This window comes from Dermochelys coriacea, chromosome 3, assembly GCF_009764565.3.
Source record: "Dermochelys coriacea isolate rDerCor1 chromosome 3, rDerCor1.pri.v4, whole genome shotgun sequence".
Lineage (NCBI taxonomy): Eukaryota > Metazoa > Chordata > Testudines > Dermochelyidae > Dermochelys > Dermochelys coriacea.
Window position 1 is genome coordinate 104,754,337 of NC_050070.1, and position 24,841 is coordinate 104,779,177.

At 41.1% G+C, this 24,841-nt stretch overlaps 1 long non-coding RNA gene across 1 annotated transcript in view; it reads right to left on the reverse strand.

The window, feature by feature from the left end:
• Window positions 1–2,427: 2,427 nt before the first annotated feature.
• LOC119853839 overlaps window positions 2,428–24,841 on the reverse strand; it is a 39,906-nt gene continuing 17,492 nt past the window's right edge. The window contains exon 3 of the long non-coding RNA XR_005292242.1: window positions 2,428–2,975. This is a non-coding gene — a long non-coding RNA (uncharacterized LOC119853839). The remainder of the gene's footprint in view (window positions 2,976–24,841) is intronic.

Sequence of the window (24,841 nt, forward strand, 5' to 3'; positions counted from 1 at the left end):
AATTTTTTACTTTTCACTACCCTCTTGCCACAAAAATGCTTCAGATGGTTATTTATGGTTCACATCATAACACAATGGATGGAATAATCCACTTGCATATTTATGCAATTTTTTGATCTAGAGGAGAATATCAGATTTTCAGGATATGTTGCAAAGACTGTTTTCCCAGGCTTTCTCAGAGGGGTTCACTGATTGGGATCAAGGCAGAATGTTTGTTTTGTGATGGACTAGGAGATTTTTTTTTATATTAACAGAGTTGTTGTTCTTAGAAGTGCATATAGCTCCCAACAGTGTGCAAGGTGCTGTACATACATGAAGAAAGACAAAATCTTTGCCTTGATTAATTTAAACTGGGAGGAGTGGTAGATATGCTGGAGGATAGGGATAGGATACAGAGCGACCTAGACAAATTAGAGGATTGGGCCAAAAGAAATCTGATAAGGTTCAACAAGGACAAGTGCAGACTCCTGCACTTAGGAAGGAAGAATCCCTTGCACTGCTACAGACTAGGGACCGAACGGCTAGGCAGCAGTTCTGCAGAAAAGGACCTAGGGATTACAGTGGACGAGAAGCTGGATATGAGTCAACAGTGTGCCCTGGTTGCCAAGAAGGCTAACGATATTTTGGGCTGTATAAGTAGGAGCAATGCCAGAGATCGAGGGACATGATCATTCCCCTCTATTCGGCATTGGTGAGGTCTCATCTGGAGTACTATGTCCAGTTTTGGGCCCCACACAACAAGAAGGATGTGAAAAAATTGGAAAGAGTCCAGCGGAGGGTAACAAAAATGATTAGCGGGCAGGAGCACATGACTTATGAGGAGAGGATGAGGGAACTAGGATTATTTAGTCTGTAGAAGAGAAGAATGAGGGGGGGTTTGATAGCAGCCTTCAACTACCTGAAAGGGGGTTCCAAAGAGGATGGATCTAGACTGTTCTCAGTGGTGGCAGATGACAGAACAAAGAGCAATGGTCTCAAGTTGCAGTGGGGGAGGTTTCGGTTGGATATTAGGAAAAACTTTTTCACTCGGAGGATGGTGAAGCACTGGAATGGGTTACCTAGGGAGGTGGTGAAATCTCCTTCCTTAGAGGTTTTTAAAGTCAGGCTTGACAAAGCCCTGACTGGGATGATTTAGTTGGGGATTAGATCCTGCTTTGAGGTCCTCCTGAGGTCCCTTCCAACCCTGATATTCTATGTTGTTGTTGTTTTAGCCCTTGTGATTGTCACTTTATTTGCGGCCATTGCCTGTTTTTTGTTTTAACATTTTTGTATTTTAACCCTTGCCCAGCGTCCCTCTCTTCCTTCTCCCTCCCTTCCACCCCCTGGCTTTATTTTCAACGGTATCCTTTGTTCTCAAGTGTTTTTAACCCTTTCCTATTTTTCTGTTTTTGTTATAGCATGCATGTTAGAAGTCATTGCTGTGTGGACACCTAGACCCTTACCGAGAAGATTGTCTGGCTTAAAGCTCTCTCTCTCTCTCCTTTGTCTGGTGGTGTGTATTGCAAAGCAGATGAACAAAAGAAGGGCTGATGCTTAAGCTTAATTTTTGAGGCCACGTGATCCCGAAGGAGGAGCTTTGGGCTAAGGGTGTTTCCCAGGTGTAAAAGCTCAGGCCTGGGGCAGGAAGAGGGGACCTGTGTATTAATCAGTTAGAATGGAGAGAGAGAGAGAGAACAAGAGGGACAGGGACAAAGAGCTGCTTCTTGGTGGAAGAATAGTGTCTCGTCAGCTGACAGGTTCTTTTAGCTGACAAAGGAGTTATCGATGTGCAGTTTGTGACTATCTGTGCTCAAGGAAACTGGACTTTTGTTCATTTTGTAAGTAAACAAATCATACTAAGAAAATACCTGACTCCGCATCACTGATTTCTCCTCCAAATGGAAAATTGGCCTGCAACACCTTGAAATCTGCAAACTTGTCACACTGTTATTTCTAGTTTTCCTGGCTTTCTATTAAGCCCTTAGCTACTACTTGCTTCCCCTCCCTATTACAGACATACCATCTCCTTTGACACCTCCTTAGCCTGCATTTTAACTCCTTCCCTTGAAACACAAAAAGATACATCCTCTCATTTCCACCCACCCCACGTAGCCCTTGATCATGTGGTAATTAGTCCTATTGTGGGGAAGAGGAAAAGAGAGAAAAACGTGTATCTTAACTTCTGGACGTGGTATATGGCAAAAGGCAGAGGTTAGTTTGAGCTAGCTCAGAGGTGTACATATTTCAGGGGCATGGTAGATATGACAAACTACAATTAATGGGTGAAATCCTGGCCCCATTGAAGTCAATCCCAAAACTCCCATTGACTTCAAGGGGAGCAGGACTTCACCAAATATCTTTGAAGAATTAAATTGAATCTGAAGAAAAAAAATTTAAGCATTTATAGTTAAATAAAAAAATTGATCACAGAATAAGTCAAAGGCAAGATTTATTTGTTACAAATTTTCCTGTTGGTGACACAGGCCATTGTTTGTTTCCATGGTTCAGATAATAACTAATACTGTTCACACTGAAATCATTGACAAAATCTTCATTGACTTCAATAGCTGTGGGACTTGGCAATTAAGTCTCCATCCAACTCTCAGTGGAGGGAATGGGAGTCTGTTCATTGACTTCAGTGGACATGGGGTGGAATCCTTACTGAAAGGAGGTGTTGATCAGTGTGCTATTGCAAACTTTTTCCTAAATGTCTTGAAATTCTGGGGATGGGGTCTGCATGTAACTGGGAGCATTGTGTTCAGTGCTCTCCGAGCAGAACAAATCCCTTCTTTTCAGCTGCATTACTGAAAATAATTCTATTTCTTGGCATGTGCACTTTGGCAAATCACTGCTTTTATTCGGTGGAAAATGAACTTCTTTGAAAATCTAGCCATAAACTTCTGACTTGGATTGTGTTCAAGATTAGAGTTAGTGAGGCTCTCAGGAAACCCAGGTGTTTCAGAAGAGCTTTCAAAGATCCGTACCTGTAAGTCAACCTGTTTTCAGAACAAATAAAACATTTTTAATGCATATGGTATCTTGTGCCCAAAGTCTTCTAGGACTCTAGGCGTATGTCTATATTGCATTGCAAACCTGGGTCTATGGGGTCCAAGCTTGTGGACTTAGTGTTTCCAAGCCCACACTTGAACATCCACACTGCATTGTAAACCTGGGCTTACAGGAGCTTGATCTGTGTCTCACAGCAGTGCTAACATGCGTACTGTTCTACGCAGTTCTTCTGACCTGGCTCTGCAGCCTGAGCTGCATCCACAGTGCTAGGTAACAAAGCTTGGACTTGAGTCACAGCAGGACTTGGGCTCTGACCCACCCTCCTGGCTGGGTCCGAGCACCTGCTTCCTAAGAGCTTGCTGACCTGAATCAGACTGATTTGGGGGGGTGGGGGCTAAGGGGAACTTGGGTTCAAACCTGAGTCAGATCCCAGGCTTAGTGTGCAGTGTAGACATACTCTGACATACTTTAACTGAAAACAGATTTTTAAAAAGCCAAAAGCAATGTGGTTTGATAAATAAACACCAAAGCAGATCCAGAGTCAAAAAATAAATATAATATCAAATATACATAAATTACATCCCTCACTCACCCTACTCAACCTAACCTCAAGCACAAAAAATGAAATACCCATAACAATACAACAAACAAAAAAAGAAAACAAAATGTGTTGCATTTGGAATGATCCCACAAATGTGCTCTGACATATGTTGAGAGGGAGAATATTCCAGAATCATGAATTCTATACCTCTGAGATTATGCGGGGGAGGGACAGCTCAGTGGTTTGAGCATTGGCCTGCTAAACCCAGGGTTGTGAGTTCCCTCCTTGAGGGGGCCATTTAGGGATCTGATGCAAAAATTGGGGATTGGTCCTGCTTTGAGCAGGGGGTTGGACTAGATGACCTCCTGAGGTCTCTTCCAACCCTGATATTCTATGCCACAGAATAAGCAGCAGTTCCAGCCCTGCCACTCTTAATCATCACAATTACACATAGGGCAACAGATGGTCTTTTGCATAGACTGTTCCTGTATTATTTAAGGATTTATAGATGTGGTGGGAAGACCTTGAAGGGCACTTAATTAAAAGTTAGCCAGTGTAGTTTGTATTAATCAGTGCAGGCATCACCCACTTTCATGGTTGAAGGCTGTGAGCAGTAGTTCTACAGTAACTAATATTAAAGTTTAAAAATCATAACATAAGAAATAACTCTCCCTTCTCCAATGTATAATTCCTGGAATTGATCCCCCTAGATCAGTGGTTCTAAATTGGGTTATGCGTGCTTTCATCAGGGCATCCAGGAGAAAAATCTTGTAGTGGCAGGCAATGTATTTTATTTAGTAAGATTTGGCAATCTAATCAACATTTAATCTCCTTTCAGTTAAAACTGCAGCTGCATTGGTATACGTTTCCTTTCTGCTGTGCCACTCAGAATCAGAGCTTTTTCAAACGGTGGGGTCTGCCACCCTAAAAAGTTTGACAACCACTGTCCTTGATGATATAGTGCATAAGAATACTGGATCAGTTCCTCAACTGTGGCAAACTGGCATCACTCTATTGAGTTCACCCATGGAAGATCTGGCTCACTGTTTTCCTTCAGTCAAGAAAAGCATTAATTTTGAACCAAACAATTGCTAATAAAAATTCATGGCCCAGTAGCATGTAAGAATAAAAGCATCTAAACCTCCCAGGCAGGAGCAGTTTGAATAGAAATTGTTCAGTGGAGCATAGTGTCATTGGACATCTTGCAGCAAATCCTAATCAATCAATGCCAGTTACTTTAATGTCAATAAATAAATCAGCCATCCATTCCATAAATCCTATTGTCACTCATTTAGAGCCTGATTCAAAGCCAATTGAGGTCAGTAGTATGATTTTCATAGGTTCTGGATCAGGCCTGTAAATTGGAGGGAATGAAATACCCTAATGAAATAGAAAACTAGAACAATCAGACAAAAACAACCAAACAAAAACCAAACAAACTTCATGAGAGATATTCTTTTTCCACCATGCTATTGTTCAAAATATAGGGTATGAGGGCTAGATATATGGATTGAGTATAAGAAACAGATGGCTCTAAATTTTAATCATAGCTCTGTTTCAGAGTAGCAGCCGTGTTAGTGTGTATTCGCAAAAAGAAAAGGAGTACTTGTGGCACCTTAGAGACTAACACATTTATTTCAGCATAAGCTTTCGTGAGCTACAGCTCACTTCATCGGATGCATTTGGTGGAAAATACAGAGGGGAGATTGATATACAGACACAGAGAACATGAAACAATGGCTTTTATCATACACACTGTAAGGAGAGTGATCACTTAAGATGAGCCATCACCAGCAGTGGGGGGGGGGGGAAGAAGGAAAACCTTTCATGGTGACAAGCAAGGTAGGCTATTTCCAGCAGTTAACAAGAACATCTGAGGAACAGTGGGGGGTGGGGTGGGGGGGAGAAATAACATGGGGAAAGGAAATAGTTTTACTTTGTGTAATGACTCATCCATTCCCAGTCTCTATTCAAGCCTAAGTTAATTGTATCCAGTTTGCAAATTAATTCCAATTCAGCAGTCTCTCGTTGGAGTCTGTTTTTGAAGTTTTTTTTGTTGAAGGATAGCCACCCTCAGGTCTGTAATCGAGTGACCAGAGAGATTGAAGTCTTCTCCAACTGGTTTTTGAATGTTATAATTCTTGACGTCTGATTTGTGTCCATTTATTCTTTTACGTAGAGACTGTCCAGTTTGACCAATGTACATGGCAGAGGGGCATTGCTGGCACATGATGGCATATATCACATTGGTAGATGCGCAGGTGAATTGATAGTGTGGCTGATGTGATTAGGCCCTATGATGGTGTCCCCTGAATAGATATGTGGACAGAGTTGGCAACGGGCTTTGTTGCAAGGATAGGTTCCTGGGTTAGTGGTTCTGTTGTGTGGTGTGTGGTTGCTGGTGAGTATTTGCTTCAGATTGGGGGGCTGTCTGTAAGCAAGGACTGGCTTGTCTCCCAAGATCTGTGAGAGTGATGGGTCGTCCTTCAGGATAGGTTGTAGATCCTTGATGATGCGTTGGAGAGGTTTTAGTTGGGGGCTGAAGGTGATGGCTAGTGGCGTTCTGTTATTTTCTTTGTTGGGCCTGTCCTGTAGTAGGTGACTTTTGTGTACTCTTCTGGCTCTGTCATAGCTCTGACATTATCATTCTTTGTGCCCCTGGACAAGTCACCTAACTTTCCTGCATCAGTGTCTCTTTCTGTAAATGAGGATGGTAATATTTCCCAAGTGTCTTCTGAAGATTAATTAGTTAATATTTGTAAAGTGCTTTGAAGAGGAAAGTTTATTTTATGTTTAAATGACATTGCTGTCCTCAACCAGCACCCAGTTAATTTTGCTTGACCCTGTAATGAAATCATAATTCTCTGTTTTATGGTACTACCTTTTGCTGCCATGGCAAAAATTGTGATGTCACAAACTTAGTATTATAGCTTCCCCAAATGATCATGTAGTGGTGAAGCACTAGAATGGGTTACCTAGGGAAGTGGTGGAATCTCCATCCTTAGAGGTTTTTAAGGCCCGGCTTGACAAAGCCCTGGCTGGGATGATTTAGTTGGGGTTGGTCCTGCTTTGAGCAGGGGTTGGATTAGATGACCTCCTGAGGTCTCTTCCAATCCTGATCTTTGATTCTGTGAATACAAAAATGGATTAGAGAGAAACAGAAATATCTTTGATTTGCTAGCAAAAGGGGAAAAGGAAATAGTGAAAAATATAAGTAATGTAAATGGAATATAAGTTTGAAATGTGATATATCTTAAGATGGTTTGCTTTGGGACAAATTGAGTGTGAGAGGTGCTAAATTAATATCCACTTGAATGATAAAGCCCTAAACTCATTCTTAGGATTCAAGACTACCATGAAACTATCCCGATGGATATTGGTTCCTCTGTTGCATTGGGATACCTCAGAGTAGATTCAGATAAATACCAGAATTTGAGAATGCTTATCTGAACTGAATTGGTGAAATTTTTAAAGGTACACTCATATGTAGCACAAAACTAACTGGAGAGTCAGATGACCATCATGATGGACAGCATCTCAACTAAACTGGCACTGTAACCTCTCCCTGACTTCCCTTCGGTTATAGTTTGTGATTTATAGAAACAGTATCTTTATCTGTCAGAAGATTCATTATTTTTAATCTTTTTTCATGTGTCAGAAATGTTTGAAGGATCAGACAGGTTGATTTGAACTGGTAATGCGTTTTTTAATCATAATTATTCACTTCTGTTCATTTTAGAAAGATTATGATTAGGGGTGGCAGGATGGTGGGAGAATACATTGGAAACAGTGCCTGAAGAATGGACACATGAAAGAGGAACTTTTGGCTAAGGGGAAGGACTACACATACAGAGGAGACAAATGGACATGTGACTGTTCTGAGTCAAATTCCACTAACATGAAGACTCTTCCTTCTGGTTGCTATTGATGTTTCTTCTCTAATTCCAAAAAGCAAGTTTCAGCTGGAGTACAAAAAGGATAAGAAACTCCATCTGGAGCTGAAAGTGAAAGGGTTATGTAATTTGGCAAGCAGTGGAAGGTGTGTGTGTGTTTCCTTCATGACATTGTGAAAGTAGAAAGTGAAAGGGTACTGCCTATGCTCCCCTCCCAACTGCTTGACCCTGGGGTGACTGCCTCACATTCCACAGCTGAGTGATGTGTCTGTTTCCTTGAAGTGAACAAGATGAAAGCAGCAGCATCAGTCTCTTGCTTTTGCCTGAGGCCTTTGCTTCTGAAGGAACCCATAGCCCTTTTCACTTTGAAACATCCTCTGAGTTTGAGAAGGTTGGCCTGAGAGAGAAACTTCCATTTCTCATTGCCTTTGTATTGGAGATGGGGCAGAACAACATGAATCTTTCAATTTTCACTTTCATTTGTTTTCCTTTATATATATTAAATGTTACCCCTGAAAACCATGGTTAATCACAAACTGAACCAAGCCAAAGTTTGCACAAAGGAGGACAGCTTTCTGAAATACCTTATCTCAATTCCACTGCCAAAAACAAAAAGGCATTTCTCCCTTTAACACCAGCAGTTCAGTGGCTAGGGGATAGGATGGGGACTCAGAAGTTTTATTCAAACCATTGTGCCACTGAATTGCTGTTTGACCTTGGACAAGTCTCTTCACCTCTTTTTCACTTCCCATCCTTTGCCTGTCTTGTCTATTAGACTGTAGGCTCCTTGGTACTGTCTCTTACTATATGTTTGCACGTCTAGCACAATTGTGGTTGGGACCTCTGGGCATTACCATAATGTAGTAATAATAATAGCAGTACTCTGAAGAGATTACAATTTGTGCATATTAAGATACTACAACTCTGATCTGTTGTTGTGGTCTCCCTCTCCCTCCTCACTAAAGCTCATCTTTCCTTCTATATCTAGAACAACACGTACAAGCAATTCGGGATGGAAGAATAACAGTATTTTTCTTAAAGCAATTGCACCCTCTCAAGAGCTTTCCTTTAGGATTTTTTTTTATTTTTTTTTATTTTTTTTGGTCCTCTGAGAAGGTTTTTTTTTAAAAAAAAAAAAGATCAAAGTAAAATTTCATTTAGCCCACAGTTCACTTCTCGGCTCATTCTAAAGTATATTCTGTCTTTTTCAGAACCCAGCTGGAAATCTTTTATTCATTACAAAAGTCCAAGTCTGAGTCAAAATGATTTCAGTGGTTTTTGTTCTTTTCTGGTGCTGTCTGGGAGCAATTTTCTCAAGCTTTATAATTTATTTGTCATCTCTTGCTTCAAAATTTTGATATGCACAGTGAGAGAAGGATGATCTTTGCTTTTAAACTGAAAACAAATAAAAGACGCCTTGGAATCTGAAAACAAAATGTGACTCCTCTGGTTTCTAAAGTGTTGTATTTGAATTTTAAGGAACATATTAAAGTTGAGACATGAGCAAAGGAGTGACCACTGAAGCTGTGTCTTGTGGGAAATCAAAGAGGGGATAATAGGAGCCTCCAGGTACTCTACATGCATTGGTTGATCAAATAAAGATAGAAAAAAGTTATATTAGGATTGATCATAATATTTAGGGAAAAGGCATCCGTCCTAGGTGCCTTTGCCAAAATTTTAAAAACAAACACAATCAATTAAAAGTGCACATACCCCAAACTAATAGTACAAACTCCATACCCCCAAGTCAATAGATTCCACAATAAAAATCAAACAGTATTCTTTCCACCTACACAAATGTCATTTCCTATTGTATCCTTTTCTCCCCCAAAACCTGGGTAAATAGATGCACTTTGCAGAATTTTCTAAAGGTCACCAAATTCAGGCTTTCAGACCAAGTGAGAGAAGTAGGTTCCAAAGTTGAGGGCCTCTCATAGACAAAACTCTCCATTATCATGACTTGTTTTCTCTCTCTCTCCCCTACAGTGAGTGGCACCAGCTCACAAGCTTCTGCTGACCAGAGCTGTCAAAGTATGAGATAGGGAGAGAGGTGGTCTCTCAAGTCATTCATGGCTTTCTTTGTAAAAATCCACACTTTAAACTACACCTGAAAACAAAACAGGTAGTCAGTGAAGATCCTGGACTACTATTCTTCTACCAAAATCTACTGTTCTGGCATTGACATCCCACATTCTGCATCAGCTTCAGTTTCTTGGCTGTCTTAAGGTGTAGCTTCATAGGGTATGTCTACACTGCAATTAGACACCCACGGCTGGCCCACACCAGCTGACTTGGGTTCACGGGGCTTGGGCGAAGGAGCTGTTTAACTGTGGTGTAGACTTTTGGGCTTGGGCTGTAGCCCAAGCTCTGGGACCCTCCCACTTTTCAGGGTCCTAAACCCCAGGCTCCAGCCCAACATCTACATCACAATTAAACAACCCCTTAGCCTGAGCCCCACAAGCCAGCACAGGCCAGCTGTGGGTTTTTAATTGCAGTGTAGACATACCCATAAAACACACAAACCATCTAATCTTGAGATGGAAAAGGCATAGATCACAACAACCTGGTCTGCATCCAAAAGAATCAGATGTAATCTGCAAGACAGACAAAGATGAGGAAAAAACTTTCCTTGACACTGCTGCTGTGTGATCATTTAACAGCAGCCAGGAATCCAGCAAACACCTCAAAATGCAAACTCAAGTAACTAGCAACCAACACACACAACTGCAGTAAGAGGGGCAGATATAATCCTTGCCATATCTTCTGGTAGCTTCCCACAACTTAGCAATGTCACATCAACATCCAAGCCCTTAGTCTTCAAGGGCAGAAACTATCAAAAGAGGTCCCTCCTGTTAACATGCTAGGTGCACCCAATCCTTAAAAATCAGGAGCTAATGGTTGATCCATGACATTGACCTAAATTTCCAGCTGCACAGCATCCAGTTCCAGCCCATATACTAGATCAAGAGTGTTAGCAGTTATGTGAGTTGAGCACTTTATCACCAGGAATTCTGGAGGCGATAGCCTGGAGGAACTGGTGGAGAAAGTAGTCCTGGACTCATACAGCTGATCACACGAACAAGACAAGAAGGGCCTATTGCGCAGTCTGGCAGATGGGGCTCTACTGATTGCTACTGCTTGTGGGGCTCTTCCTGGAAGTAATCGGACCCTATGACACCTTCCCATTTCCCAAATCAAACAGATCTATCTGTCCAATCTTTTTATGCCCTGCTGCTATCCAGTGAGAATGCTACTGCAAAGATAGTTTTCTGATTCCGTGACTTTGACTATGTCACCCTCTCTTTGTATCCCTTCACTGGCTTCTCTATCATATCAAACATAAGCTATTTGTCTTCACTTTCAAGGTCTTCGTGACCTATTCCCACCCTACCTATTGTCTCTCATTCAGGATCATAAAGTCGATACCTGCCTCCGATCAGCCCATGCCACCAGCCTCCATTACCTACTTGTTAAATTCTCAAACAAGCACCTTTGTGCTTTCTGCCATGATGCCTCTCACAGTTGGGATGAGCTCCCTGTAACATCTGCAAAGTTACCACGTTATCCTCCTTCAAACCCTCCTCAATAGTCTCCTTTGCTGGGACACCTACAAAAAACCTGACAACAGTTTAGGCCATAGTCTCAGCACACCAACAGCCTATCATTTTGACAAATATTGTCTCATTGTTTCCTTGTATCCCCCCCCCACCCACATCTGTCTCTCTCTCTCTATCCACCTGCTGTCTCTTGTCTCATACTTAGATTGTAAGCTCTTTGGGGTAGGTACAGTCTTTTTGTTCTGTTGGGTCCTGGTCCGTGACTGAGGCTCCTAGGTGCTATGATAATACAATTAATATCTGTGCTCATCACCATGCTATCCTTCCCCAGATCCCTTCCTGCTCAGGCTAGCTCCCTCGAATGCACACGTTCTTCTCCCTGATTCTAAACAGGCTCTCCAAAAGCCCCAGGCCCCCTGACTTCTCTTTCAACCTTGATACCATTTCCTACCTTAGTGATATTGCAGGAAAGCTGGGGATCAGACTGTTCTGAAAGCCTTCTATATCTATATCCTCCAAGACTCCACCAGGCCAGAGTCATCCCAGAATGCAATGCTCTTTCCTCCCCTCTCCACAGCAACTCCCTAGATTTGAAGTCTGTGACCAAACTAGCAGAAATTTTGAAAACCGATGGGACCCCAGGATGGATAACATAGGAAAGCCTCCAGGGGAAATGGAGAAGGGGTAGCTAACTGGAACTTTTAATTTCATTATAAACAGTTTCAGTTCATCTTAGCAGGGATTATTTTTGATTCTTAATTTTCCACACTGATTCGGCCATTTTTTAATCCTTCATAAAAGAGTTAACATTCTGTGCAGTAATGTGTGTAATGTTATACATCATGTTTTTGGAGTTTCCTCTCCAAAGCTTGAAATATTATTGGGCTAAATGTATCCATGGTATGTGACTTTAGCCCTATTATTATGGCAACAGCTATTCATCTAAAATGTTGTTTTTAATATCTCCTTATTTCAGTAGCTACCCTGCTTTCTCTAAGTGGAACCAATTTGTGCTTCCATATTGACAGGTTTCAGAGTAGCAGCCGTGTTAGTCTGTATTCGCAAAAAGAAAAGGAGTACTTGTAGCACCTTTGAGACTAAATTTATTTGAGCATAAGCTTTCGTGAGCTACAGCTCATCCGATGAAGTGAGCTATAGCTCACGAAAGCTTATGCTCAAATAAATGTTAGTCTCGAAGGTGCCACAAGTACTCCTTTTCTCATTCTTATGTTCTGTGAAGGGGTAAATAACACTTCCCTATTCATTTTCTCCATACCGTTCAGGATCTTATTGACCGCAATTATGTCCCCCCTTAGTCATCTCTTTTCTAAGATGAATTGTCCCAGTCTTTTTAATCTCTCCTCATATAGAACCTTTTAAATACCTGTAATCATTTTCATTGTCATTCTCTGCACTTTTTCCAATTCTGATCTATCTTTTGAGATGGGGTGACCAGAACTACACACAATATTCAAGGTGTGAGCATACCATGGATTTATATACTAGCATTATGATATTTTCCGTGTTGTCTATCCCTGTCCTAATGGTTCCTTACATTCTGTTAGCTTTGTTGACTTCTGCTACACATTAAACAGATGTTTTCAGAGAACTGTCTGCAATGACTCCAAGATCTTTCTTGAGTGGTAACAGCTAATTTAGACACTGTCATTTTGTTGGTATAGTGGTGGAGAGAGCAGTCCACTAGGGGCTCAAAGGGTGGTTTCCTTAAGCTGTTTAAAGAAAGACCACAGTCCTAAAGCAATGTAGGTTTTCTCACATAGGGAAATTGGTTGACCAAGCCCTTGATGAACTTGGATGTTGCTGGGGGTGCAAATATGGAAACCGCATCTACAGGTGAATGAAAAGCTATAACAAAATGGAAGGTGAATCTTGATGAAACTCAGTGATAAACCTGAAGTTTTTAAGCTCAAGATGTAGCTGAGTGTGTGAGTGAGACAGAACTCAGAGGGAGACAATCCTCTTTGGATGCATCAGGAATGGAATTGACTCCATTTCTGCAGGTAAGTCTTTCGTGTCAGTAGTTTCCTACTATTCAGTAGTATGCTGTGTACTCTGGATGACCAGGCCATCTCTAGGCCCAAGAACCATCCAGGAGCCAGGCCTTGAGATGTAGCTGAGGTTGGGGTGCTTTAATTTCCCTGATTCTTGTGTCTGCTGATCTGGTGTCAGAGGCTGGTGAAGAAGTGGCTGTAGGGATAGATGAATCAGGTCTGGAAACCGTATCTGACTTGGCCACACTAGTGCTATGAGAATGATTTTGGCTCTCTCTCGTTTTACTCTGTTCAGGCATTTGAGAAGTAGCAGTAAATTAAGCCCGTCTCCCCTTAGCTTCCTAGATCTGCTGTTGAAGCCAGTGCAGACTTTACACCCTGAGGCAGCTAGTGTCCATCACTGGGGGGGGGGAGGGGGAGGAAAGACCTTTTGCAGGTCTGGCAAGTCTTAAATGCTGTGGTTCTGGGTATATCTTGAGCAGAAAAAAAGGCTTCAAAACAAAGGAACTGAGCCCAAGCAAAAGAGCCCATAGCCAGTGAGGGTAGGGAATGGGGTGGTCCCCCTAAAATGCACAGAAGTGCAAGAAAAACCATAACAAAGCTGAAATAAAAGAAAAAGAAAAAGTAGGGAAAGGCAAAAGATTAGCAAAACTAACCAACAGACACCACAATATTCCATCTCAGGCTGCAGGCAGTTGAAGAGGAACTGGAGGGGTGGTAGATCTGCCCAATAACATTTTTGACTAAAGCATATCTTCCAGCGAGGCATCCAGTTTTGATTTGAAGACTGCCAGAGATGGAGAATCCACCACTTCCCTTGGTAGTTTGTTCCAAGATGGTTTAGTGGTTGTGATGCAATGTGACATATATTGTTAACATGACATAGAAGCCTTTTACAAGATGCACATGAGAGCCTTCTCTTTTAGTATATAGTTTGTATCTGCATTTATTTACACCTCCTTGGCCTGTGTCTTGGCCAAATTCCAACACGCACAACTACATTCTGCTCACTTAACTCCTTCCTAGATTTTCTGATTGATATAGTATACTTATCTACTATACCATCCCCAAAATGTTGTGTAGCATGTGACAGCTTACTTCAGTGGTGAATGCAGAGCTCCCTACGTATTGTAGATTAACTTTGTATGGTGCTGCTGAATTAAGAGTGCTATATAAATATAAGATCATTATCTGCAGTGCCTCTGGCTAGATAGTAGTGGGAACTTGTGTGTGTTTATAATAGCTGACAAGTTTCCCATTTATTTTCAATGAATTCCTTTTTCTGTTTCTTCCTTCCACTGTTCTTTGATTTTTCTCATTAACATTTTTCTCTTGCTGGTTTCATTCGTTTCTTCCCTTGGTTGCATTCAGACTTACCCTGACTACCCTCTTATACTCTGTGTTCTCTCACTCTCTCTGTCTCTCCTGGGCTATTGATTTTAGTGGATTTGGTAATGGTGATAAAGGGGAAATCTCTATATATTTAACTGTAAAATTTGAAAATTGTCCTGTTCCTGATCTATTGATGTGTATGAAATTTGGAGTTAACAGAGGCTGTGGATCTTGGTTTGTAGACTCCAAAAAACTGAAAGGTGAAAATTTAAAATAGGGTTTCATTTTCCTTCTGGTGCAGTTAGCAAATTTTTGAACACGCACAAAAGTGTATTAGTCCTTGAAAGAGATAATATGGTAAAGATTGAGACTAAATTGAATCATTACAGTGTGAAATAGTGATGTATGAGTGTCATAGGGCAGGTGAAAAATATGACTACTCTAGTAGAACTGGCAGGAACTCCATTTTTTCATTTTGCGGGGAATTCCACAACTTTGAATTTCTTTTGAGCAGAAAGAAAATGTACCAAAACCAACAAACCAAACACATTCTAAAATTCCTGCAAAAAAGGAATCCTGGCAGAAAAGGGGATTAGACAGCTTGAAACATTTTTGTTGTATTTTGAAGCATTTTGTTCAGACTTTGACTTTATTTTATAAAATACAAAATGTTTCAAAACAAAACAGTAATTTTGAAATGGAAAATCAAAATATCCCGTTCTGAGAAGGTTGAAAAACATTGTGTTCCAACCTTATTGAAATGCTGTTTAAAAATGTTCTTTCAAAACTAAACTTTAGTTGAAAGATCACGTTTCTGCCAAACATTTTGCTTTTGACACAGCAGCATTTTCTGGCAGAAAGGCTGTCAAAAAATTTCCAACCAGTTCTAGACTCTAGCAGCTTATGTTTGAATAGAGGCCTGTAAGAACACTACATTTTAGGAGGGTTTTAACTTCTAGTTCAGTTGCCCCTAAGACATGAAGGGCAAATGCCAATGACAGATACACAACAAATTAATTTAATAAGCCATGTCAACTAGCCCTGGCCCAAGCATAATAATAATGTTTTGAAACACTCCCCTCCCCCAGTCTTATGGCAGTTAAGGGCAAGAGCAGATTGGAGGTTAGGACTGTCGGCATCATAGGAAACATTTTTGTTGTGCTGTTTGTATTGAATGACACTTTGTACTGCATAACCTCACTCTGAAATGACATGGCAGCATGCATCTGCCAAAAAACACATGGCATAAGCCAGTTCCTTCTCCAGATGCTTTCCTGAAGATGCAATGACATTTTTTTGGTTAGGCACCTTGAAGTATCCAAGCAACAGTTAAGCACACTTAAGACCAGCGGTAGTGGTAGTAGCTAATCATGGCTGGATTCTTGTAAATGGTTCAAAGCAGAGTTTCCTGCCAATGTTACCTTTATGCCCCATGCATAAACGTTCAAAGGAAATGACATTTTGGATACGTTGGGATGGCCATTACTGCAGAAAAGGTGTGGGTGTGGGTGTGCGTGCATGCACGCACAGCTTTTTCACACAATGGCTTTTCCATTCAAAGGTACTGCAGAATCCATTAACTAAAAAAGTGTTCAGTGTCCAGAACTGTTTTTAGTTTTGAATTTACTTACATGTCATGTTTTCTGAATATGTTTGATGTTAAACATACCAAGGCTCTGTATCAGAAGGGATTTTATTTTGAAAGAAGTTTGCCTGATGCTGCCTCTCTTCTCATGCAGTTGCTTTATTGTTCAAGTATTTAAATCAGCCTATGCTGATTGTCCCAGTCTGCCTCCAGCTTTCATACCTCTTCTTTGCTATTTAGCTATGTGGTAATGCCTAGTGGCAGAGAGTAATGTACTTGGATCCACTTTTATATTTAGGAAAGAGGAGCAATTACTGCTTTAAATCTAATTGATACAGCTGAGAATACTATTGCAGCAAGATTATAGCAGTCAGTGTTTGCTTGAGAAAATAGTTAAGGGTAAAGTTTTCAGAAGCACCTAAGTCCCATTTTCAAAAGCGACTTAAGCACTTAGGAGCTTAATTCTCATTGAAAGTCAGTGGGACTTAGGATAAGTCACTTGGGTGCTTTTGAAATTTTTACCCCAAATCCTTACCTGCTCAGAGAAGTCTCTTCTGTCAGCAGTCAGGCTTTTTGAGTTCAGTCGATGAAATTTGGAAGCTGATTAGGCTGCTAACTTTTCAAATAGATTAAACAGCTGTTCTCCCTGCCTGCCCACCAAATTTACTAAGAGCTAGTTCAGAGCATTCTCCTTGTTGCTGAAGACATGAGAGAAATCCATTAATTCAATGCTGAGGTCATCACAATTTTTGAACGTTTGCAATGATCATCAACATGAACCAATTAAATTATAGTCTTTTCTTCTCATAGGTGCTGATCCAGCAAAGCACTTGGCATGCACATAGCTTTAAGCATATGAGGATTCCTACTGGAACTCAAATGTTTTGCTGGATTGAGGCCAAAGATGTGGGCCTGTATCCTGCTCCCAATGAATTCAATGGTAAACTCCCATTGTGTTCAATGGCACAGGATCAAGCCTATTTCCCTCTCACTCGTTGCTGCAATAACCTGTGAAAAATGTGGCATGTGATAGTTAGGACCTGTTTGAGATGAGCCTTCAATTTGAACTGAATGAAGACTAAATATTGACAGGAGTGTTTAGATTTACTGTAACATTTGGACCGAGTAATTCCTAGTGATGGGAGAACCTCAGAAGGTCCCGAAGCTCAGTCTCAGTAAGCATCTAAAACTTTGTCTACTTACTTGAAATACCTGGACTGGTTTAGAGCCTGCAAAATTGGGCCGAAAATCTTAGAAGAGTCTGTTTTCTGGTGTGTCTGCTTCAGTCCTGGCTGGAACCAGGAAGTTCAAAGGTTAGTAAAAAATGAAAAAAAAATCAACCTTTCCCCCACCCCAACCAAAAAGAGAAATGTACATTTGGCATCCAGCTTGAATTCTGTGCTGAGTTCTGTAGTAGTGGGATTTCTACCATCTTAGCCATCTATGAATACTAAGGCACTGTGCAGCCTAGAAAGCCTGATAGATATTATTTACACTGATCTACTTGTCTAAATCACCTTGAGAATTTAAAACCCAGGGAATTACAAGTCTATCTTTCTGCCAAATATCTTATCAGGTCTTGGAAAAGTCACTTCACCTGTCTGTGCCTATGTTTCTTCTTCTACCCCACGTCTGTCATGTCTGTTTAGACTAAGCTCTTTGGAGCTGCCTCTTTTACAGCGTCTAACACAATGGCACTTGTGTCTTGGTTGAGGCTTCTAAGCACAAATGTAATACAAATAATTAAAATAAGAACATTCTGAGGCAACCCATTTTGTAACTGCAGACTCATGCTGAAATATTGATGACTTGCATTACTTCCATTTACAAAATTTGGATTTGGGGGGGCAGAGGTGAGATATGTTTGTGTTCGTGGTGGGAAACGAGGAGGAGGAGGAGGAGGAGGAAGAGTATGACCAGATAGCTATTGTCTCTACAAATTGTATCATCAATCTCCTGTCTTGGAAACTCATTATCTCCCTATTCTAGGCAGATTCCTACTTTGGAGAGGTAAAGAAGCTGAGCTATTGTTTCCTGTTGATAGTTATCAGTTATGGATGGATTATAATCCAAAGTGAATTTAGTGCCCAGAAAAGATGCTGCATTGGCAGTCCTGTGGACAAGATCGCTCTTTAGCAACAGAACAGATATATACTCCTGGGGGAATTCTGCATCACTGCATGTGCACAGAATTCATGCCCTGCAGATTTCTTTGCTTCCTCGCAGAAAAATGACTTCTGATGGGGAAGCAAAGGGAAGCGCAAGAGCGGTCACGCGCCCCTCCCCAGCAGCTCAGGTGAGTTTGTTTGGGTGCCCAGAGCAGCCGGCAGAGACGTAAACCACCACCAGAGTGGGAGGGCTGGGCAATTGTGTGTGTGTGTGTGAGAGAGAGAGAGACACACAGACACGCTGTCCCTCTCATTCACTATTGCGGCATGCTCAGTGAGAGGGGGCAAGGGTGTTTCTGAGGAGGTAAGTGTGGGGCAGATTCTGTCCCATCAAGCAGATCAGAATGTAGGAGCTTGCCTGCTTAGTGAATTGCTCCCATTGTTCTTAATGAATTTCCCCAGGAATATAAAACAGCTGTAAAAGTTTTAAGGCTCCTTTACATTGCCAGAGTGGTGTAAAAGACAGCATGGCCTTATAAATGCTTATGGTGCTTTAGTGATTAGAACTAGTCTAAATTTTTGGACTGAAAAAATTTCCTATCAAAATGTGCTCCATGAACTGTTTGCTACTGACCTTTCTGGAGATGGTCAGTAGCCCATATAAATTGTGAGTTTGAGTCCCCAGCCCTCGCTTGCTCTTCAGTTGCCTATGATGTAACATTGAGCATATGGCTGCATATATTTGTTGACTAATAACTAGAAATAAAGTGTCAGTACTAGCTACATTATTATTAGAGGGAGTTTGGGGATTTCTTCCAATACTCCCCACTCCCATTCTCCATCCATTGTATTGTAGTTTAAATAAATTACCAAAATAATTTAAACCAGTGTGATTATAGTCTGTTATTTTAACAAATAAAATATGCAGAATTTTAAAATATTGTGGGCAGAATTTTTAATTACTTCCCCCAGGAGTAAGAGATAGTGTTGGCAGTCACTGTGCAAACTTTCCTAATCCATCAGTGTCTTAACCATTTCTGGAGAAATCTCCTCTAAGAATGAGAGACCAATTCAGTTTCCATGCTCATTCAGTGTTTAGCTGAGATTGCCAAATAGAGGGGCTAATTGTGAATGTGTTTGGGTTTTGCATTAATTATGCAAATACCTGTGCACTAGGAAGTGAATTTACATAATCTTCACAACTCTTCATCTACTTTTCATCTTTTTCAAGGCACAGCTTTTTCACTGCCTCACCAAAATCTATATGAGGACTAGGAGCAGTGAGCTAAAGTTGAACTGAGGTAAGACTAAGATAATGGTTTAGGAAGAGAAAAGCACTTTGAAAAAATTGCCTCCTCTAGAGCAACCCCCACTACCAGAGCATCTGCCCTCAGACTGGTAAATCAGTCTATTGCCTTGGAAACCTTTTTACCTCCTCAATGCTATTGGTTACCCACATAACCATGACAACAAAACAGCTCTCACTTCTCTAGGCAATTGGACAGAAAAGTTGTGCCCCATCTATCAAACTCAGAACTTGTCACAGTGATCTGTGCATTTGTCCCATCCGGGGCTTGCTTATCACAATTCATTTCACATTGAAATAAAGAGACAGTCTGTAAAGTGCTCTCTAAAATGGAGAATCCAGTCTTCTTAACAACACAGACTGGTCTCAACACATCACTGGTGCTCTGCACTCTGTGCTGGCTTCCCACAAAATATAAGGCATCCCAGTGCAAGATATTTGGTTTGGTATTTAAAATCTTCCAGGGGTTTGGCCCTAGCTCTCTAAAAGGAAGCCTCTATCTTTGCAACAATGACCTCACATAACTGCTATATCCCACTGGAACAATGACACCGTTAACTCAAAGGGGGTGCTTTGGAGTAAAAAAAAATAAATAAAATAAAAATAGAACTTTCACAGTAACTTCACCTAGACTAAGGGCTTGTCTACGTGGCACCAGCAAAGCTCACTGGGAGTGTGGTTTGGTAAGCACCGTAACATGCCGTGCTGTAAATCTCCCATGTTGACCCTGCTGGCACACTCTAAAACAGTGGTGGGCAACCTGCAGGCCACATGCGACCTTCAGGGTAATCCGCTGGCGCTTCCATTGGTCAGGAACAGCGAACTGCGGCCACTGGGAGCTGCGGATGGCTGTGCCTGTGGACAGTCAATGTAAACAAACTGTCTTGCAGCCTGACAGCGGATTACCCTGATGGGCTGCGTGCAGCCCATCGGCCGCAGGTTGCCCACCACTGCTCTAAAAGGTACCTGCTTCACATTAACATAGTTCAGTTTCAAACAAGATTATGTTAACATGAAGTAGGAACTTTTCAGAGCATGATAGCAGGGTCTACATGGGGCAGTTATAGTGCAGCACTTTCATGCACTTTACAAATCACACCTCTCTGGCATGCTGTGCCACGCTGTATAGACAAACCCTAAGGGACTTGGGCTGGCCTACACTGGAAACTTACATCGGCATAGGTACATTGCTCAAGGGTTGAAAAAATCCATATCCCGGAGAGATGAAGCTATGCCAACCTAACCCACTTTGTAGACAGGGCTAGGTGGACAGAATTCTTCCGTCGAACTAACTTCTGCCACTCAGGGAGGTGGATTACCTAGTGCGAAGGGAGAACTTCTCCTGTCCATGTAGTAAGAGTCTGCATTGAAGTACGACAGCTATGCCACTGTAGCATTTTAAGTGTAGACATCAGCCTTACATCTCTTGGGAGTGAGGCTATCACAGAACCACTTTCAGAACTAAATGCAAAACTAATTTCTTCAGCTTAGCTTTCCCTCAATAATCTTTCCACATATACTTAAGGTGTGTCAACACTGTAATCAGAAGTGTGATTGCAGCTCAGGTAGGCATACCTGCACTAGTTTTAATCTAGCTATCATGGCTAAAAATAGCAGTAAAGGGTGGTGCATGGACCCTGGCACAAGCTGTGAATGTATACACAGAGGGCTCCTGGCATACTTGTAACAGCCTATGCCACTGCATCTTCACTGCTATCCATAGCTGTGCTAGAAAAGAAACAAGGGATTGATTTATTTCTATTTTTCAGTACTTTGGTGGTGCTGATGTACTAGGAATGAGGGCCACATATACACCTTGACCTGGATAAAATGATTTTTGGTCACTATGGATCTGGGCTGGATTTCAAATTGGTTTTAGAGATGAAATTGCCTCTATTACATGTTAATTTTTTTAAAAAATGAACTTTCTGAAGAATAGCAACAGGAAATTCACAATGATTTTTCAAAATTAAGATGTGAAAAAAAAGGTGTAAGTGCAGTGAGATGTATAGACTTTTTGAACAAAACTGAAACCATCAGATCTTTAAATGCCTGAACATAAAAGTAGGTTTCACAGTAACACTGACCACCACATTAGAAACAATGGCATTCTTTCCAAAGAGTCGAAGGTAGCTGCTGCTACCTGTCAAGTTTTCTAAAATATATCTATATATAGATAGGTAGATATATTCACACACACAATTCACTTAATTAAGAATTAAGGTTGTTCCACTGCATTTCCTATCAATACCATCACTAATCCTTCCAGGAAATCACTGATTAAGGCTACATCCCAGGCCTCAACACTGAAATGTTACACCAAATGCACTCTCAGACTCCTCGATTCCTCTGCACTGTGCTGAGAGCCAAGAGAGGGAATGCAAGGACAATCAGTCTCTCAGGTTGAGTGGCTTTGAACTGTAAGCCCCACGATCTTGTCTTTGATTCCTAAATGGGCTTGTGGGAAAAGTGATACAGCAATGAGATCACTGTGTACTTCTAGCTGGTTTCCTGTTTCCTATGTATTTAAATACACAGGGAATAATCCCTCTTTTGAAATGAGGCCCTCTACATGAAGACGGGCAGAGGTTCAACTGAAAGGGAAGAAAAATATGTTCACATAACACCAGATGCAGAAAGCATAAATCCAGTCTGAACAAGTGGGGAAAAGCTTTGCGGCTGGCTCTCTGGAATGCTAAGCAACCTGGGAGGATGGATAGGCGCATGTCAAGCAGACCCACTCAAATCGTGAGACTCCTGCAGCAAAATAAAAGTCAGGAGGGTTTAGTTTTGTTCTGTGGTTTGAAATTATAGGAACAAACCTTAAAGGCACTTGAGTGAAGACTTTCAAACAGACAAGTTACACTGGCCAATTCAGTCTGTAACTCTAGGCTACACGTCTCTGAATATGTTCTGTTTGTACTTTCTGTACTCTGACTTCTCAGGAGCAAAACATAGGCTAGTTCTATCATTATTTTACTACTGTTTCTGCTCTGGAGCAGAGCAAAACCACCAGCCCCAGAAAAAATCCATTTAATTATATTTCCCCATTGCACCCACTGAGATTCAAGGGAATTGCTGAGCATTGTGCTGTCTCCCGGGCAGGGGAAAGAAGAACCTAGTCAGTGTGTAACAAGCCCCAGCTTGGAAGAACTTAGTGGTGTCACTTCAATGCTTTGTGACATAAAACTCAGACGACAAAAGCAGCCAGTAGTGAGCTACAACTTTGGTTGCTGATGAACGTTGAATGACTAGAGTACATGCAGGTTATGATTATTAGCAAAAAAAAGTGCTTCCTGGATGTAGCTCATGCCTAATTTTAGTAGTAGTCTGATGGTAGTGGAGATGATTTACACGCCTAAAGTTAGGAGTAGCTACACAATAAGCTGTCAGTGGTGAGGGGTAGGATACTTGCTACCCTGACCATTGCAATTCAACATTGTTTTTTGCCAATATGGCTTTTTGGTGTTAATCTGAAAATAAATCTTCCGTCTTCCTTAGTTAGTGGGAATATCTCTCTGTTCTGCTTAGAATAAAGTAGGCCATCAAATCATTTTTCTTCCTCAGGAAGCATTTAATATGGCTAGGGCCCTACCAAATTCACAGTCCATTTTTAAACTGTAGGAACCTGATTTTTCATTGTTTTATACTTCATGTTTTCATTGGTACCACCGCAAAGTGATTTGGTAGCATTTGATATCCTCTTTGTATTTCTTTTGCACAGGTGTAAATGACTAATTGGGGTTTAAGGCAGTGGAGAATTAGGTGATAGACTGAATTAAACTGTAGATGTGAATGCAAAGTTTCAACTGCGTATAAACCAAATTCTGGGCTAAACTCATGCAAATGCATTTATGAAGATTAGCGATATTACCAGTAAGCAAAGAATCAAGTTTCCAACTCCCAACTATTTACTTTATATAAACATCCTGACTGCAAATTAACCGCAAAAATGTTGGATCAAATCATGTTCTTAGTCTCAGTTGACAGTGGGTATCTGGCCAAAAGAAGCACATTGTTCTTTACCTGTACATTTCAAAGCTCTCGATGAGATTGTTTTGCTTGCCCTATGTTTTCAGCCATTCATGAACATCAACACTTGATGTAAAGTGCTTCCTACGGAGGTAGTTCAGGAGCTATAGATTGAGCCTCATACTAAGTAAATAGAAGCCACTCTTAACTTTCAGCATTATAAATAACATTTGTAATGTCAAGACAACCTTGGGGTATGAGCCAAGTCTTTGTACAGCTGCTGCAACCTTGCATGTCAGCAGTTTAACCATTATCAGTATTTGATTTGTATACAAAGTGAAATTTTGCTACTACTTTCATGGTTTTACTTAGATTTTATTTTCTCTCTTAGCTTTGTGCTCTATAATATTTATATAATAAGAAAACAAACATTTGAGAGAGATTTCAGGCTGCATGACGCCCACCGGGAAATCCTCTCTCTCTCTCTGCTTGGTCTGTTGACGGTCGATACTGGTGTGATAAATTATACTGATTTGCTACAATGTGGGGGGTTAGCATCTGTGGCCACGTTGTAACTTGGTGTGAGCTGGACCCTCTATGGTAGCTATAAGTGTGGAGTTTATCCTTCTGCACCAGTTCTTCACACACTTGGACATCAGCACTCAGGTCACAGGCAAAGAAAGGCTTTATTGAACTCGATTGCAAATCTTCTAGACCCAAATTTGTCAGTGCACTTAAGCACATGCCTAATTTTAAGTACATGAATAGCTGGACTGGAGACAATGAGTCTGCTTGTGCACTTAAAATTAGGCACATGCTTAAGTTCCTTGTTGAATCAGGGCTCGGTTGAATGCAATGGGAGCTCGAGCAGGAGCAGGTTCAAAGACCACTGTGGATCAGAGAAGAGCTAACTCAAGTGTTCACCCAAAGACTGAACTTGAATTCAACCTCTCTTTTGTGATTCAATAAGGCTTTGTTCATTCTATGCATTTTGGCAAAGTGTTCAGCTTTGGGGCCTCCATACTTCCTCATAAGCCAGGCCAGATGCAGCAAAACGTTGACTCATCTCACAGCATTTTCTACTCTAATAGGCCCAACCATTTCAAGCAGTAGAAATCTTACAAGGAAGCCTGGTGAAATTTCCAGCTGAATTGCGTACACTCTAGATGTGGATAGATCAGACAAGCATTCAGGCTTTTGGAAGCTGATCTGAACCAAATCCATTATTACTACTATGGAGAAACATAACTTCATTTTATTCTTTGTCTATTACCCTTCTGACATATTATGGTTACATTCAGATACTGGGCATAGTCATTTTTATCTTGTCTGTCTTATTGTGTATCTGTTTACATATGGTTCGTATATAGATTCTACTGCTTGCATCTATGCATGTAGGTACATAAGCCTCCGGGGTAACACATAACTAGCAATTTCCTCTGCATCAACAAAAATGAAGTGTTCAAAACAAAATCCCCAGACAAATTTGTTTTCTCCCTTCAAAAACATGTTGTCTGGCAAAGGAGAGATTTTTCCAGATAACAACT